At 46.8% G+C, this 17671-nt stretch overlaps 1 protein-coding gene across 6 annotated transcripts in view; it reads left to right on the top strand.

Annotated features, from left to right (window-relative positions):
- NFASC (neurofascin) overlaps positions 1–17671 on the top strand; it is a 188030-nt gene that overhangs the window by 45052 nt on the left and 125307 nt on the right. The window contains exon 1 of one of the 6 annotated variants that reach the window (XM_029230361.1): positions 12121–12212. The exons of the other annotated variants lie outside the window; for them this stretch is intronic. The gene's annotated coding sequence lies outside the window, so the exon portion shown is untranslated. Of the gene's footprint in view, positions 1–12120; positions 12213–17671 lie in introns of those variants that run through there. 6 annotated transcript variants of the gene reach the window in all.

A 17671-nucleotide genomic window follows, 5' to 3' on the forward strand; every position in this document is an offset into this window, starting at 1 on the left:
CCTAGGTGGCAGCCTGCTGGAGAAGGACGCGTTGCTAAAGATTTGCTACAGTTTGCCTAACCTTTCTGGGATTCAGTTGACCCATGCTACAAGTGGGCCTATTTGAGGATAGTTTAAGGTTGCTTTCAGCCCTTGGGAAAAAGGGATACAAACTAAAACCAGGATGTTGTCATTATAGTATTTTTTTTTATCATCACCATCATTATTATTACTTCATTATGGTGAAATATATACAACCTAAAATTGACCATTTTAACCATTTTTAAGTGTACAGTTCAGGGGCATGAAGTACATTCACTTTGTTGTGCAGTCATCATCACCATCCATCTCCAGACCTTTTCATCCTCCCCAGCTGAGACTCTATACCCATTCAACGCTAACTCCCCATTCCCCCGCCTCTCCCAGCCTCTGGTAACCACCGTTGTACTTTCTGTCTCTGTGAATTTGACTACTCTAGTAATCTCATGTAAGTGGAATCGGTATTTGTGTCTCTGGCTTATTTCATTTAGCATAATGTCTTCCAGGGTCATCCATGTTGTATAACAAGTATCAGAATTCCGTTCCTTTTTAAAGCTGAATGTTATTTCATTGTATAAATAGAGCACATTTTGTTTATCCGTCAGTGGCTATCTGGGTTGTCTCTACATTTTGGCTATTGTGAATAATGCTGCTGTTACGAACATTTGTGTACAAATACCTGTCTGGTCATCATGGTATTCAGATGCTCAGCAGTCCCTTCTAGCGCCTCCTCTTGCTTAAACCTACCGCCGCCCGAGGCCTGGGAGAGGGATGCATTTCTCTTTCCTAGCCTGCCACCCTATCCCTTCTAACTTAGCGCCTATGACAAATGATGCGCTTCAGACACTTCAGTCTTGGATGGGTATTTGGGAGCTCAGGTTTCCCAGGCAATGGAGTCGAGTTCCTTTCTTTAGAAGCCTTCTTTTTAGTGTGTCTTAGTTACTGTTGTCCACCAGCTAACTTCTGGAGTTTGATTCCACTAAGCTTCTTAATACTAGAATACAATAGAACATCTTTGTTCCATTAAGGGAAGAAAAGAAACTAAATTTTATCCCGCATCTACTATGGGCTAGGTACCGCTTGAGGTGCTGTCACAGTACTACAAGCTTCACTTCCTTTACCTCACTGGACAGCCCTGTGAGGTAGGGACAAAGCCTGAGTTTTAAGGGTAAGGAAGCAGAGGAGAGGCAGAGAGGTTAAGTTACTTGCCCAAGCTCACAGAGGCCAACATTCTTTCTATATACCACCTAAATACCACCCTGACCTTTCAAATGCCAGAGGTATTTCCTGGAACTTTTCTTTTATAATGGAAATCCATGTCTGGAGTTCCCCCTATGATTTGAAAAGAGTAACCCTTTGGGCTTCCTTGCCCTAGTTCTGTAAAAGGTGGAATCATTAATCAAGGTTTTGTTTATTTTTCAGAATATACAAGAGTATAGACAGTAGTATCATGAATCCCCATGTCTCCATCACCCAGCTTCAGCAAGTATGGACACTTGGCCAATCTTGTTTCATTGATCAGGTTCCTCTTTTTGATCTGTGGGGTCCTCCCAAGTGGAGTGGTAGCAGTTGGTGTTTTCTGGAAGAGGGAAGGGGAATCGGTAGATCTGGGCATCATGAAGCTAAATCTGTTCCCAGCTGGAACAGTGTTAATTGCTACCGGTTGGAATCCTCTCTGATGGTTCATTATTCGGCTGGGTACTGAACACCATCCAGGAGGCAGGGGGAGGGGGAAGAATCTTTTGAGAGGCCTGGCAAGTCCTGGCAAGGTGGTGTGCAGAGAGGCTTCCCTTTCTTAGAGCATTTTCCTTCTTCTGTTTGATTTTATTGGAATTTTTCTGAGTAGGGGAGAAGGTTATGTGAGGATAACCATTCCCTTAGGGGAACAGCCAAGGCAGTCTTAGGATGGAGCGGGGACTAGTGGGAAATAAGCTTATGGCCTCTTCAACTAGATTTATTTAACAAACATTTTAATTTTAATTTTTTTTTAAATATCCACCATGTGCCAGGCACTGCGCTAAATGCTGGGAATCCAACTATGTAATGTTGGTATCTGCTCTCGAGAAATTTGTGGTCCACAAAAATAACAGCCAGTAACAACTAACATGTGTGTGTGCCAGACACTTTATGTACATTGTCTGATTATACCCCCCAACACAATCTGTAAGATGGGTACAATTGTGTCTGTTTTGTAGACAAGGAAACTGGGGCTCACTGCCTCCCACGTAGCTGGCAGGGGGTGGAGCTGATTGTGTTTGTGCTGCCCCATCTGAGCAGAATGAGAAGTTCAGGCACAGGTGGGAGAAGGTAGAGGGGGCCGGGGACTGTCTCTTGAGCTGCAGGAACGTGCGTATATAAAACCCCGCGAGATGTGCTTTCTCATAGGATTGGGGGCAGCCAAATGGTAGGTATATTTTTCCTCTCGACTTTACAGAGGACTGTGGGATTTATTTTTATTTTGAAGACAGGGGAGTTCTTTGGGAGGAGGGGAAGAGTGAAGACTGGAACTTCAGAAAGAGTTCTTTCCTGAGGCTGCAGAAAGGGATGGAGAGAAGAGGATGAGCTAGGTTTGTCCTGTTTTTATTTAAAAGAAGATTTGGCATCTTTCAAGGGAGAGGAGTTGTGGGAATGAGAGAAGTGGTTTTAAGTATAACGAAGGGACAGTTTCTGATCTGGTTTGACTTAGTCTAGGTATCAGATGGTTTTGGGTTCAGTCACAAGAGCAGCTGGTGGTGCCATTCCTCTCTTTCTGGGATGAAGTCGGCTTGGTGTGCCCAGTTTCTTTCGCATGGAGGCCTGCTTTGAGTTTGAACATATTTTCGAAGGTTGCATCAGCAAGTACCTCTGTATCAGGGGGCAGTAAATCATTTGTTTTAAAAGAAAACCTATGACTCTCTTTTCCACTGATCCCAGGAAGCCCCTCATCCTTACCCGTGTTTAAGCTGTAACCTATAGTGTAAGATAAATGTAGAAAGCTCTGCCTGCCTGACCAAAAAGAAATATGAAACGCTGAAATCAGAGTCCCAGGCTGGGATCTCTTTTAAGGAAAGGAAAATGTTTATTATTAGCATTTTAATTTAGTTTTTAATTCATTTTTTTTAAGGTTTTTTTTTTGCCGTGAGATGGGGCCAGGGGCCATCTGGCTCAGAGGCAGGAGAATGGAACATCTCAAGTTCCTTCCAGGTGTGTGATTTGTTTTTTTTCTAGTTTCCCCACTCTGAGTTCCCAGGTAATATAGAAGCAAGATTTTATGCAGTATCAGCTTCAGATAGAACCCAGGAGAATATCCCATCTTCAAATCAGCATAGCATCTCCATTTGCACCTGGCTGACAGAGAGAGGAAATAGATGAAAGTGGATGAGGACACCTCTTTTTTTTTTTTTTTTTTTTTTTTTTGCGGTACGCGGGCCTCTCACTCTTGTGGCCTCTCCCATTGCGGAGCACAGGCTCCGGACGCGCAGGCTCAGCGGCCATGGCTCACGGGCCCAGCCGTTCCGCGGCACGTGGGATCTTCCCGGACCGGGGCACGAACCCGTGTCCCCTGCATCGGCAGGCGGACTCTCAACCACTGCGCCACCAGGGAAGCCCAAGGACACCTCTTTTAGGAATTGAGCGCTTCCAAACCAGCAGGAGAAAGGCGTGTCTCCACTCAGAATAAATGGCAAGAGTGATGCTGCCTGCCCTCCAGGGACTGCAACTCACAAATGCTGGTTGCTCTGGATACGGGCAACTGAGGCTCCCTTGGGGCAGTGGTGGCTGTGGAGGCCTCAAGGCTGTTGCAGTGATACAGGGCTTGGTGTTGGTGTGTTCTCCATGATGGCGTTTCAGCATGATGGCAGGGACCAGCTTTGCCTGAGCTGCCACCTTGGCTCCTCTAAGGGCCTCAGGTGGCCCAGCCGGGAGTTGGGGGTGGGGGGGCAGCGGTGCACCTGAGGTAGGCCACACCTGTGTGGAGCTGCTGCACTTTAGGTGTCAGGTAGGGTTTAGGGTTTGGGCCCTGTCCTGGAGGCTGAAAGGAGGTATCAGAAGGAAGGGGAAACATAGTTTGTGCCGTCAGGGAGCTCCTGGTATGAGAGGGGAAAAGCCCATGCGCTCAGTGGGCTCCCAGTTTGATGCGGACAACGAGATGCACAGGAAGACACAGGGTAGGGGACAAAGACAGAGAAGGAAAAAGCCATGGCTCCCTTATTTTAAGCCCTCCAGTGGCCTCCCTTCACGCCTCCCATAAAGTCAGACTCACCACCATGGTGCACTCAGTAGTGTACCTGGCCCCTTCCCACCCGTCCCTCCCCCAGGCCCCCTGGTCTCTGCCACACTGGGCTCTGGGCTCTTCCTCAGGATTCCAGCTGGCTGCTGCCTTAGGGCCCTTCCTTGCTATTCCCTTGGCCTAGAGCTGTTTCCCCCGTCACCTCCTCCTCCTTCACCTTATTCAGGCCTCTTGCTTTGATATCATTTCCTGACCACCCTGTGTCAAATCAGCCCTTCCTTTCTTCCCACACCCCTCACTTACCTCTTTCCCTGCTCTGCTTTTCTTCACAGCACTTGTGTATTTACTTGTTCACTGTTTGATTGCCTGCCTCCCCTCCTGGAAGGTCTGCTCCTCCGGAGCTGGGACAATGTCTTGTTTACCCCTGAATCCCATTGCTAAGAGCATCGCCTGGCACATGTGAAGCACTCAATAAATATTGGATGACTAAGTGACAAACTGTGTAGCTCAGAGGATTGCATTCGATTCTGTGAGAATGTTTACAATGTGCTTTTATATTACTCCACCAGCTGTAAAGAGAAAACTTCTGTAAGTCAGAAAAAGAAAGACAAATACCATATGATATCATGTATATGTGGAATCCAAAATATGAACTTATCTATGAAACAGAGTCACAGACATAGAGGACAGACTTGTGGTTGCCAAGGGGGAGGGGGGTGGGGGAGGGATGTATTGGGAGTTTGAGATTAGCAGATGCAAACTATTACATATAGAACAGATAACAAGGTCCTACTGTATAGCACACAGAACTATGTACAATCTCCTGGGATAGACCATAATGGAAAAGAATATGAAAAAGAATGTATATATATGTATAAATGAATCACTTTGCTGTACAGCAGAAACTAACACAACATTGTAAATCAACTATACAATAAATTTTTAAAAAAGAGAAAACTCTTTTGCAATTCTAATTTGCAGTTGAAAGACATTGTTCATAAAATTAGATTTTGGTTTCTTGAGACAGTACCTCTTACACTGGGGTATACAGACCCCTGGGGGTTCTTGGATGTGCCCATGGGAGTCTGGGGATTTTTTTCCTTTGGAAGTTGTCTGTATATTAGTCAAGTTTGGGAAATCCATGTGTAGCTGTTGGAAATCATGCACATAAGGGCTCACGAGGTAGGGTGCATTGGAGGTGGACTCTGGAGGACTTTCTGGAAAACAGACCTTAAGCAGTAGTTAGAAGAAAGGGGCAGGTCTTAATACAGGACAGAAGAGCTTTGGGTGACTCGCTTTGAGGGCCTGGTTTGTAACGCTAAGAAGCCATATGGGGCAAGCCCTCACGGGCCACTGGGGAGCATGTGTGCCTGGCCGAAATGGAATCTGAACTTGGATAGAACAAGGTGAAGCAGTTAACTTGAGGGTACTTCATGCTCTGAAAGCCTGAATTTGAGTGACAGCTGTGCAAGGGCTGGGACTGCAGTGGAGCCGCAACCCATAAACTCTGCTTTCTGGCCCCGTCCTCATCACTTATGTGTCACTGAAGTCATGTTGGCATGATCCCCTCCAGGGAGCATTGGCCCCCCTCCTGTGGCCTGTGCAGCTGGGGCATGGAGGGTGCGCGGGAGTCAGCTGGCAGGTGGAAGATGACCCAGCCCTGGGGAAGACGGTCCCCAGCTCACCAGCTTGCAGTCCTTTGTTTAACTGGGAATCAACCAGACCAGAGGTCAGCATTTTCCTTGGGAGACTGTCAAAGCTTGCCTGAGGTTGAGGGGGAGCGGGGTCAAATTCCCAGGGAGTGGGCTGGGATACGGCCCTATCTCCTGCATCGGCTCTCCATTGTCTGCAGCCGGGCTGGTGCAGCAGCATGAGATTGGCAAGGTGGCTTCCCAGCCTGGTCACAGACTGCAGACCTGAGGATCTGGGAGGCCCTTTACAAGCCACGCAGCGACCCCCTTGTTGTAGGGATGGGGTGCTCGAGGCCCAGAGAGTGACAGAAGAGTCGGGACACCCAGCTCAATGCTCTTTCTGCCGTCTCCTGTTTAGGACAGGAACCCAGGTGGGCCATGAGATACGGGCAGCAATACCTCAGCACCTCGGTTTTGGCCCGTGCATCTCACGCATAAGCATTGAGGTTTGCTTTGAGAAGTTAAAATAAATGTATCCTGCTCTCTGCTGGAGTGACAGTTATTCTCCTTGGACACGGGGCTGTGATGTGGCTTCCTCACCCTGTCAGGCTTCAGGCAGGACTGTGTCTGGGGGACTGTCAGCCCTGCAGGTAATGTCTGTGTATAGAGTGGCTCCCGAGTGGAAAGGCAGCTAGGCCTGAGGAAGAGGATGTCCGTGCCCCGCGATGCCCTACCCTTCTCTGTCCACAGCTTCCTGTCCACCTCCCGCTTGTTCTTCCAGGGTCAGTCATCCTGGTGGAGGTTCCTAAAACCACCACGTGGGCTTTGAGGTCCCTTCCTCCTGCCCCCTCCCCCCAGCCTGGAGGCAGGAGAGTGTGGAGGTTAGGAAGGGAACAGGCAGACCTGGCTGGGGCAGGAATACCTGAAGTAGAAGATTAGGTCAGGGGTTTTCTAACTCCTTAATTTAGGATCTTGAGAAATAGGCCATGTCTAAGTGTTAAGAGCTCTGGTTTTGGAGTCCAGGGAGACATAGATTTGCACCCAAGCGCCTCCCCTTGACTTTGAATAGGCTACTTAACTTTTTTGACCCTCAGTTTTCTTATCTGAAAAGTGGATTTAATAGCCCCTGGCACCTTGCACCATGTGGGGATTCACTGGGATAATCCATATCCACAGAGCACTTATCTGAGTACCCAGCCCCAGTAGGCAAACGTGATAAGGTAACTTAGCATCCCCATCAGCACCACAGGACAGCTGAGTGCCTGCACGGTGCCAACACTATGCAGGATGCTGTGAAAAGTAAAGAGGATCACACATCAGCCACTGGGCACGTAGTCTGGCTGGAGAATTACACATAAAACAAAGGACAGTGCACAACATACATAGAGATCTCAAATGGGGAGACATCTGCAAAGGGAAGAAGAGGATTTTAAAGGCCTTTTGAGGAGTTACGGGTGGGATTAAGAAAAAACTTGATATATATTCAAAGTAATATTCCACTTTTAGTATGTCCCCACCCCCGCAAGTGAACACTTTAGAATAACACACGTGGAGCAAGGAGAAAGTCCTCCCGCTGAGGGGCAGGCAGAAGTTCTGAGTGGCCAGTAGCCAGGGGAACAGAAAGCTCCATCCTCACCCTCGCCTTGCCCTCCCAGGGGCTTGGTGCATGGGTGCCTCCTTCCCAAAGGCCAGAAAGTCTGTGTGGCTAGATAGAGGAGGAATCTTCCACACTCTTCACTCTCACTGGGCTCTGTGGGACGCTAGAAATATTTTCCAACCCACCGCAGGAGAAAGAATCGACCAGGGCTGGTGCCAAAATATTCGGTAAATTCAAAAGAGTCTATTGTTTGCTGAAGAAAGCAGCTGAGCTGGAGACTCCTCTTCCGATCTGACATCATAGCCTGGTGGAGTGGGCCTTCCATTCTTGTCCAGCTCCCACTCCCAAGCTCCAAGGTCTTAGCCTATGCAGGGTTCTTTAGGAAAGCGCACTTCTGGTTCCACCTGTTAGTTCCCTCGCCTTCGGCAAATCCATCAGCCCCTCTGGCCTTAGCGGCTTCACCTGTGAAGTGGTGATGGCCATTCCACTCGCTCTGAAGGGAGGGATTGGCCAGGTGGGGTGGTCTTTTGCTCCACCGCCAGCTCTCGGGTCTGAGCTCAGATGCAGCGAGTGTTGCCCCTTCCCAGATGGTCACTCTGAGATGCCAGACACACACGTCTGTCATTATTTAGAACACGTGTGAGCTCTGCTTTGGAATTTGCCTCTGAGCCTGTGGCGCGTTCATTCTTCCTCAGTGAGGGGGAGTCTTCTTCTTAGAGGGAATTTGATTTCGGGGAGCAGCCTAATCAAGAAAATAAGTATAGGATCAAGCTGAATGAAGATACTTTTAGTTGCAAACAAATGAAGCTGATTTCATCCAGCTTCTACACTGACTCAGAAAACGGTTCCAAATAAAATTTAAAAAATGTTTTGTGCAAGGACTGCATCCTTAGAACACAGGTGATATGTTCTTATTATTTTAAGGACAGTACTCGTTTGGGTACATTAATTCTGATTTTTTTTAATGATTTTGCTACTTTATATTTACATCTCATGTTTTTAAAAAGTGATTATCCTTTTCATTTCCTAATGCATTTGTTTTATGTGTTTGGATATTTGTGCTTTTTATTTTATTAAAAATGTGGCTTGGGCTTCCCCGGTGGCTCAGTGGTTGAGAGTCTGCCTGCCGATGCAGGGGACACGGGTTCGTGCCCCAGTCTGGGAAGATCCCACATGCTGGGAAGATCCCACATGCCGTGGAGCGGCTGGGCTCGTGAGCCATGGCCGCTGAGCCTGCACGTCCGGAGCCTGTGCTCCGCAACGGGAGAGGCCACAACAGTGAGAGGCCCGCGTACCGCAAAAAAAAAAAAAAAAAAAAAAAAAAAATGTGGCTTACTGAGTTCATTATCAATTATAAAAACATAAAATGTTTCACGTTAGTGGTTCTCAAACCTCTTAGCTTATTCAAACCCAGGTGGCTGGGCTCATGCACAGAGCTTCTGATTCAGTAAGTCTCAGGTGGGGCTCGATAATTTGCACTTTAATATACTCCCAGGTGTTGCTGTTGCTCCTGGACCATGTTCTGAGACACCCTGGCCTAACTGAAAGGGCCTTTGGTCATGAAATCTAACCCCTTTATTGTACATGTCAGTTAACTGAGGTATAGGGAGGAGTGACTCCCTCACCAAGTGTTGTATAATTAAATTAGTGACAAAGCTGGATCTGAAACCCAGGCATTCAGTAAGCCCAGTCCAGTGCTTCTCAAATTATTATTTCTTGGTTGGAGACTAGTTAACGTGAGTGTAAGGTTTTAAGATTTTGTATGACCTTCCTGATTTCAAATAATCTGGCCTGTTATCCCCTTTAATACAACTGTGTCATGAGTTTTATTTCATCACAGGAATAACTTGTGTTTGATTTTCTTTTTAAAACATTGTGATAAAATACACACAACACAAAATTTAATATTTTAACCGTTTTAAGTATACTAAGTACACATTGTTATGAAGCCATCACCACCACATCACCACCACATCCATCTCCAGAACATTTTTTATCTTCCCCAACTGAGACTCTGTACCCGCTAAACAACGACTCCCCATTTCTTTGCCCTCCAGCTCCTGGCGACCACCATTCTACTTTCTGTCTCTATGACTTTACTCTAGGTACCTCATGTAAGTGGAATCATACAGTATTTGTCCTTGTGTGTCTGGCTGGTTTCACTTAGCACAATGTCTTCAAGGTTCATCCATGTTGAAGCATGTGTCAGAATTCAATTCCTTTTGAAGGCTGAATAATATTCCATTGTATGTATACACCACATTTTATTCATCCATTTATCCATTGATGGACACTTGGGTTGCTTCTACCTCTTGGTTATTGTGAATAAGGCTGCTATGAACATGGGTGTGCAAATATCTCTTCGAGCCCCTGCTTTCAGTTCTTTGGGGTATATACTCAGAAGTGGAATTGCTGGATCACATGGTAATTCTATGTTTAGTTTTTTGAGGAACCTGATTTGCTTTTGATTCTGGGAGCTTGAGGATAGAAAGATGGACCTGCTATTAACAAATTAGTGGGTAAACAGAGCTGGAACAGTCCCTGGCTCTTATCCATCTGGTGCTAATGTTGGAAGGTGAATCAGCTGCCCTAAGGCCTTGTGATAAAGAGACCTTGTTATTTCCAGTTTACTACCAGAGACTGCAATGACTCCTAGGTTTTTGCTCTTCTACTCCTTGGCTCTGCTCTGATTTCACTGCCACCAGTCTTCACTCATATTTGCCTCCCTCTTTGTCTTTGGGCATTTATCTGATAATTTGTATTCTTGTCCATCAAATCTTGCCAGCCCCAAACGCTCCCATTGCATTGCAGAATGAAGTCTGGAATCAGTGGGTCCAACCCCATTACACTGCACCTTAAGTTCTCTATATGGAATATGATTGTGATCTGGGAGGCAGCATGCCAGGTGGTGGCGTGGGAAGACCTCACATGTAGTAGAGATTAAGAAATACTTGTAGAATTAATGAATGAGTGTGACAAGAGGGCTAGAGTGCTGTCAGGCAGGGTTCCAGGGCTGGGCACTTTGCAAGAAATGGCCAACTACTTGGATTGGTTTTTGCCGCCACCCAACAGTCTCTGGGGCTGTACCACCTCCAGGGGATCGCGTGCTGCCCTGGAATTAGAGGGGCCAATCGGGAGGCCTAGTGCCTGCTGCTTCCAAGTAGGTGCCAGCTTGAGGGTTGCAGAATGTGTCTTCCTTGGGATCCAGTCTTGTCTGGAGGGATCTAGAGCAGCGACTCCTAGAATTGGCAGAGTGTTGGGGGCTGAAGGAGAAGAAAGAACAGGCTGTAGACTTGCCAACTCAACGGTTCCAGCCCAAGTCTGCAAAAACCCAAATGTCTCTTCAGGTGACTCAAGAGGATATTGTGAGACTTCAAAACCAATTATTATATTTTTAAGTTTAAGGAAAATTAAGACTGTACAGCATTTTCTTTGTGGTTGGTTTATAAAATCCTTCTATCAATGCCGTTAGATCCATAGCAACCAGGTGTAGAATTCCTAAAACGTGTGTATCAGCATCATTTTTCCACGCTATCCAGGGTCAGGGAACTAAGTGGCTAGGTTACTTCCTTTTTAAATTTTAAAGCAAGATGCCCATTATTGAGGTCATCAGAAATGACTCTTTTTGTTCTAGTGCTCCATTATCCAGGTTAACAGAGGGGAACAGTGAAACAGATGTGGTCGTTAATCCACAGAATCCCTGTTGGCTCAGAATAGCATCTTTTTTTTTGTTTTGTTTTTTTGCGGTACGTGGGCCTCTCACTGTTGTGGCCTCTCCCGCTGCGGAGCACAGGCTCCGGACGCGCAGGCTCAGCGGCCATGGCTCACGGGCCCAGCCGCTCCGCGGCATGTGGGATCTTCCCGGACCGGGGCACGAACCCGTGTCCCCTGCATCGGCAGGCGGACGCTCAACCACTGCGCCACCAGGGGACCCCTGGCATCCTTTTTACTTACCCTGTATCAGCAGATGATACTGCCTTTCTGTATAGAGTTTCATGGTTTACAGTTTGCTTTGCCCACGTCTCTCCACAGTGGTAAGTGTCTTGTTAGATCCCAGGACTTCGTGTTTCTCTTCCTCCAGGCCATTTTCCCAGAAGCAGGTAGTCCAGCTTCAAATGTCTATCATCCTTGTTTCCTTCAGTCGGGTTAAAATAGAGGCTTGTAAGAGTTCCCAGATCCCAGGAACAGTCATGGAAGGTAAACATACTGGGTGGTAGTCGGTGATCTCTCTGGATGCTGGGAGCTGTCATCAGGTCTTCAGAGTACAAATCTGTAGAATCCATTAACATCAGTGCTTGCTACTAATTGTAACCAGACCCAACCTTCTCTCAGCATCATGCTGCGGCTTAAAAGGGTAATTCCCGTGCAGTAACCGACCACCCTTTCTGGTTGCACTGTGACAGAGCGAGCACGTGAGACCAGCAGGGTCTTTGTGGGCCTCCCCTGTCTACGAGAGCTGCCCTCCTTAGGGTGCTGCGCAGCACGGAGGCAGATGCGGCTGACTCGCCGGGTGTTAGACCTGCAGAAGAGTTAGTCAGCACTTTAGATCTCCTGAGACACCTCCTTGGTAACATCCACCCCTTCCCCCATCCATTCATTCAGATCGGGTGTGCTTGTACTGGGAGTGGCCCAGGGGCCAGAGCTGTGTGAGACCTGGCGTGTGCCTCCAGGATGCTTGAGAAAACCAGTCTGCTCTACATGAAGATCTAGGCAGCGATACAAGGCAGGCTGTAAGGCACCCAGCCCATGCGTTTTACAGGTAAATCGAGGGGGCATGTGAAACTCAAGCTCTTGTTCCTAAACTAGGCATGAAGTAATACGAGGAGAAGGGGAGAAGTGAAGTATTTTACGTACCATAACTAAAGGTACTTAAGAAAAACAGCGTCTGTGTCTTTGGAAAGTGAGGGGCCCTTTTCCAAGAGGAGTGGTAGAGGGGAATGACAGTGCATGTATGCCCTGGTGTTTGCCCACTGGTCTGGTGCTCTGGTCATGGGCCGGGCCTTCTTGGGCAAGCAGAGTGGGATGGTAGAGAAAGTGTTACCTCAATTGGGAGCCAGAGAAATTTGGGTCTTCATTGAGGCAGCTAAGCATAAGATGCCTAACGTCATATTTGAGGGTGGAACGTAAAGATCTACCAGCTGGAAAAATCCTAGCTTACTTGGCATCTGGCCTGGAGTCCCTAGAACGCAGAGCCTAAGGCAAAGGCTTACGTGCTGCACCTTTATCAGGGAGTGCAATTCCAGAGAACAGAAGTGAAGGAGAAGGTGAGATGCAGGGAAAGGGCAGGCCAACATGAGGATCCTTTATTGATCTGGCTAGCACTCGGTATCAAGCCCAACCAGTGGTTCAGTCTTTCAGGGTTTGAAGAACTGACTGCTCCTCAGGACAATCAGTCAGGAGCGGAAGGGGTCCCCCCTCCCGTGGGCCAAAGGCCTATCCCACTGGGTGTAATTCCCCTGCATTTCTGGGTTGCACATGCCCAGTCTCCCTGAGTAGGCCCTGCTGTGTCTCAACCCCCAGTGTAAATAGGAAGACCTAAGGCCGGAAGCAGGAGGTACAGGAAGTGGGCATAAGTCTAGGCACGGTTGGGTGGTGCCTGTGTGAAGTGCATAGCTCTACAGAGCTGGTCACTACAGCAGTGTCTGGGGCTGGAAGGAAAGGCCAAAGGCCCTGGTGACAGATGTGGCTGAGAGGCACTTGACCACACACCCGTACACCACAATGGACAGGAGGCAAGATAGATTTTCTTTCAATACCAGCAAGAGTGTGGGGCACAGAGTGGGGCTGGGGGTGGTGCCAGGAAGCATTATTAGTTTTCCTGTGGATGGAGATGAAGAGGAAAGATGCCCAGGTAGCAACAACAGCTGCCATTTAGTTTGCTGTGCCCCAACCTCTGGTCAAACAAAACTAGCCTACAAAGAAAACGTTATCTTCTCCAGTCCTCCTCCATGGAGCCCTGCACCTAACCCAGCCCAGGGAGAAAGGTTCTGTGGACTCCTCTGTTAATACTTAGCACCAAGGATGTGCCTTGCATCTGTGTAGGCATGTGATGGGTGAGCAAGCAATATACAAGCATAAAAGGGGGGCTTAGAGTTGGCAGAATTGAAATAAAGTCAGTCTCTGACACTGACTACCAATTTGAAAATGACTTTTACATTCACCCTTCTTTACCCTCTTGAATAGTTAACCCCTTCGTCCCTTAAGACCTTCGTTTCTTTAGTAAAGACAGCAGCACTATACTGCTGTATCAGTTTTCTATTGACACGTAACAAGCCACCCCCAAACTTGGGGGCTTAAAACAACCACCATATCATTTATTCACAATTCTCTGGTCAACAATTTAAGCAGAGCTTGGTTGGGACATTCTTCTGATGGTCATGCCTGGAGTCACTCATGTGGCTGCAGTCACCTGGTGGCCCAAAAGGATGATGTAAGTTGGCCTTGCACATCTGGTATGTGCTGCTACCAGCTGCTTGGTGGAGGGCTGTGCTGGCCAGTCCAGTAGCAACTAGCCACATATGGCTCTCGAGCATTTGAAATGTGGCTGGCCCGATTTGAGGTGTGCTGTAAATGTAGAATACACTGGATTTTGAAGACTTAATAACGGTGTCCAATGTAATCTATCTCATTAATAATTTTGATATATTGGTTACATGTTGAAATGCTAATTTTTTAATATTGGGTTAAATATAGTATATTAAGCTTAATCTCACCTGTTTCTTTTTAGTTTTCTAATACGACTATTAGAAAATTTAAAATTACATATATGGCTTGCATTATTTTTTTTTTTTTTTTTTTTTTTTTTTTGCGGTACGCGGGCCTCTCACTGTTGTGGCCTCGCCCGTTGCGGAGCACAGGCTCCGGACGCGCAGGCTCAGCGGCCATGGCTTACGGGCCCAGCTGCTCCGCGGCATGTGGGATCTTCCCGGACCGGGGCACGAACCCGTGTCCCCTGCATCGGCAGGCAGACTCCCAACCACTGCGCCACCAGGGAAGCCCTGGCTTGCATTATTATATTTCTACTGGACAGCATTATACCATATGAATGAAATATATAGTTGCGTTACAAATGGAACTATGATGTAATTTCACAGTTTATACATATAAATGATGAAATAGGTAAACAGTCCTACCTTTCACCTTTGGCCCATACATTTCACTTCTGGTAGAAGGATCCAGAATTATTTAAGGTTGGGGAGCTTGGACTAGCATACAGAGCCTTGCTTTGTAACACCTCTGTTTTGTGAAGGAGGGAAACAAAGGCCCAGAGGGTTAAATGACTTGGTAAGAACTAGAGCCCAGGACTCCTGCCATCCAGGCCTTGGCTGCACAGCTCATGCCCCTCAATGATGTGTCATTGAATCCCAGGCTTCTCAATGGACCATCTGCTTCTCCAGCTTAGGTGCTTCCCTCCTTCTGGACACCCCCAAACCCTTCCCCATCACATCCCATGCCTTCATGCCACTGGCAGCCCAACTCAATCCCAAGCCCCAGAAGCAGATACAGTAGCTCAGAGTCCTACAGTCTGACATTCTGCTGTAGTCAGTTGATGTTCACTCACCTTGCTGGACCAGGTGGACAAGATGGTGAGCGGGACCCCCAACCCAACCTGGAACAAACGATGAAAAGTAGAGACTGTAATTAGTCACAGTCACTGAGCTGGGCTGAGGAAATCCACCTAGCCTTTTGACCCAAATGCTCTAGGTCCTAAGGAAGTCTGCAACTTCTGTGGCCACAGCAAAGCAGAACTGTACCATATACCTTGCTGAAGCTCAAAGATAAATATTATTAGGCAGCAGGAAAACAATTACCAGGTTTTGTAGTGATCCTGTGGAGACTTGAACTAAAGCACAGCAGGAAGCATGAATAGTAAGGGATAGAATAATTAGATACCTGGGAGCCAAAATATCTATAGATAGGAATTGGATATGGGAGGCTTAGGGTTCTCAAGTCTAGCCAAGTGGATAATGGTGTCATTCACTGATAATGTGACCATAAGGAAGAGGGAGAGGTTTGGTAGAGAAGATCATAGGTCTGGTTTAAATGTTGTTTTTAAAGTACCTATGGGAGACCCAAGCGGAGATGGTCAGTAAACAACTGTAAATATGGATTTAATTGTGGGAAAGGAGGAAGGACATGAGAAATTGACTGGGAGCCTTATCAAGTAGGAGGTAATTAAAACCATTGGCAAAGATAAGATTCTCTGGGAGAGGCGGGTGTAGACTAAGAAGATATTGCTTGAGAGGGAGACCCTGGGAAACAGCCATGTTTGAAGTACAGGGAAGGGAAACAGAACCTTCGAAGTAGGCCAAGAAGTGATCTCGTAACAGAGCTTGGTACTTAATCTATAATTGCTAAAGAAAAGGAGAAAGAGATTCCTGGAACATCGTGGGCCATGTGTTTAGCATTTTATTCCCCAAAGGGCTTTGTACAGAGAAGACAGGGAGTAATATTTGTTGAATTAAATTAAGTTGCATTGTATTGCACTGCACTGGTTTGAACTGAATTGAGTTTACTACTTCCTGGGCTGCCCTAGCTGTTTTAGGCTTTTTCCCTGCTCTGTTCAGCTTCTCCCCCTTTCCCTCCTCTTGTTCACTGTGTCCAGTATACAGCAAGAACTTTGTTGCCCAGTTAAACATTTCAGGGTCTTAGTAAAAGCTGATTATCTCACCAGTTACCGTTTGCCAGCCTTCAGATGACCGTGAACAGAATGACTACATAACAGAGGCTTAAGTAAAAGGACACTTAATTACCTCTCATAATAAGCAGTCTGAAGGTAGGTAGCTTCAGGTTTGGGGCAGGACTTATGTTATAAAGGACCCAACTTTTGTTGTCTTTCCTCTTTGGTATCTTAAGTTTGTTGATCCTTAGTCCCCAGGTTTAGCACCTCATGCTTATGGGATGTTTGCCATACTTCTAAGCATCATATCCCAAAATAGTCAAGTTCTTGGAAGGAATAAAATGTCAGGCCTCTGCTGTATCTTTGACAGAGATAAAAATCTTTGTCAGAAGTTTCCCCAGCTGATTTCCTCTTATGTCTCATAGGCCAACTTGGCCATTACTAAACCAAGCACAAGCAAAAGGAGGTGGTGTTACCATTCTGATTTAGCCAAATCATGGCTCATCCCTTGGAGCAAGAGGAAGATTCACCTTTCCTGAGCCTGGTACCACCAGGAAAAAATGGGGTCCTGAAAACTAAGGAAGAAGGAGGGATGGGTGTTGGGTAGGAAACCAATGGTGTCTTCCATACCCATATTTTTGGTCCTTGTAACTTAGGCTTGAGAACATTCAATCCAACATTTATTGAGTGGCTACTGTGTAGCAAGAACAGTTATTTTACCACTGAGGCAGGTAACAGGTCAGGTTTTAAAATACTGACTAGATCCTTCTGCCTACCACCTTTCATTGGCCTCTGTTATTCCTTGGAGGCCTTTCCTGCTTGGGGTAGTGAATCAGCCCTCTGGGCTTTGCTCAGTTCTAAATCAATATTGCAGCCACTTGCCTCACCATCTTGGCTGGTGCAGCTAGTCCTGACTTTGGAAACCCTGTATTCCTATCATCTTTGTTCTGTTTGTGGTGGACCTTGTCCTCTGTACTCCTGGTCTCCCCTTCAGCTCCTCCCTTTAAAATACTTTACCACCTATTCTCCTTTCTGTCTGTGATGAATCTCCCTCATTCCCAGTTTCCATCAGTCAGTCTCAATGTCGTCTTCAAGCTTGTTTGCTCACTCTCTTCTTCCTACACCATTCAGTCTCTTCAACCTTGTGCCTTGCATTACTTTGTTCTTGAGGAGCCACCTGCTCACCTCTGCTGACTGTTCCCAATTTGAACACAGTCCCTGGCTTAGAAAGTTCCAGTGAGTCCCCATTGCCTGTTACATGAAGTCTCTAGCCTGACAGAAGGATAGCCACCGAGCCAATAACAGTGTTGTCTATGTAGAAGAGACTTGAGTGAGAGAAGAAGGTGTTAAGGGGTTCCGTATTACTTGAATCTTTTACTGCAAGAATGTATTCTATGTAACTTGCAAAATTTAAAAAGAAAAATCCTCTAGTCTAGCATTCAAAGTTTTCCACGTTCTTTCCAGGTCCTCTTCCACTGCTCTTCTGCACGAACTTTCCTCTCCATTCAAATTGGCATCCTTCCTACCCTCAAGACCAGGCTTGAATCGTTGCACAAACACAACCTATTATCAAATGACTCATGACTTTCCTGCCAGAC

This window comes from Monodon monoceros, unplaced genomic scaffold (assembly GCF_005190385.1).
Source record: "Monodon monoceros isolate NGI ecotype Baffin Bay Population unplaced genomic scaffold, NGI_Narwhal_1 Super_Scaffold_18, whole genome shotgun sequence".
Taxonomy (NCBI): domain Eukaryota; kingdom Metazoa; phylum Chordata; class Mammalia; order Artiodactyla; family Monodontidae; genus Monodon; species Monodon monoceros.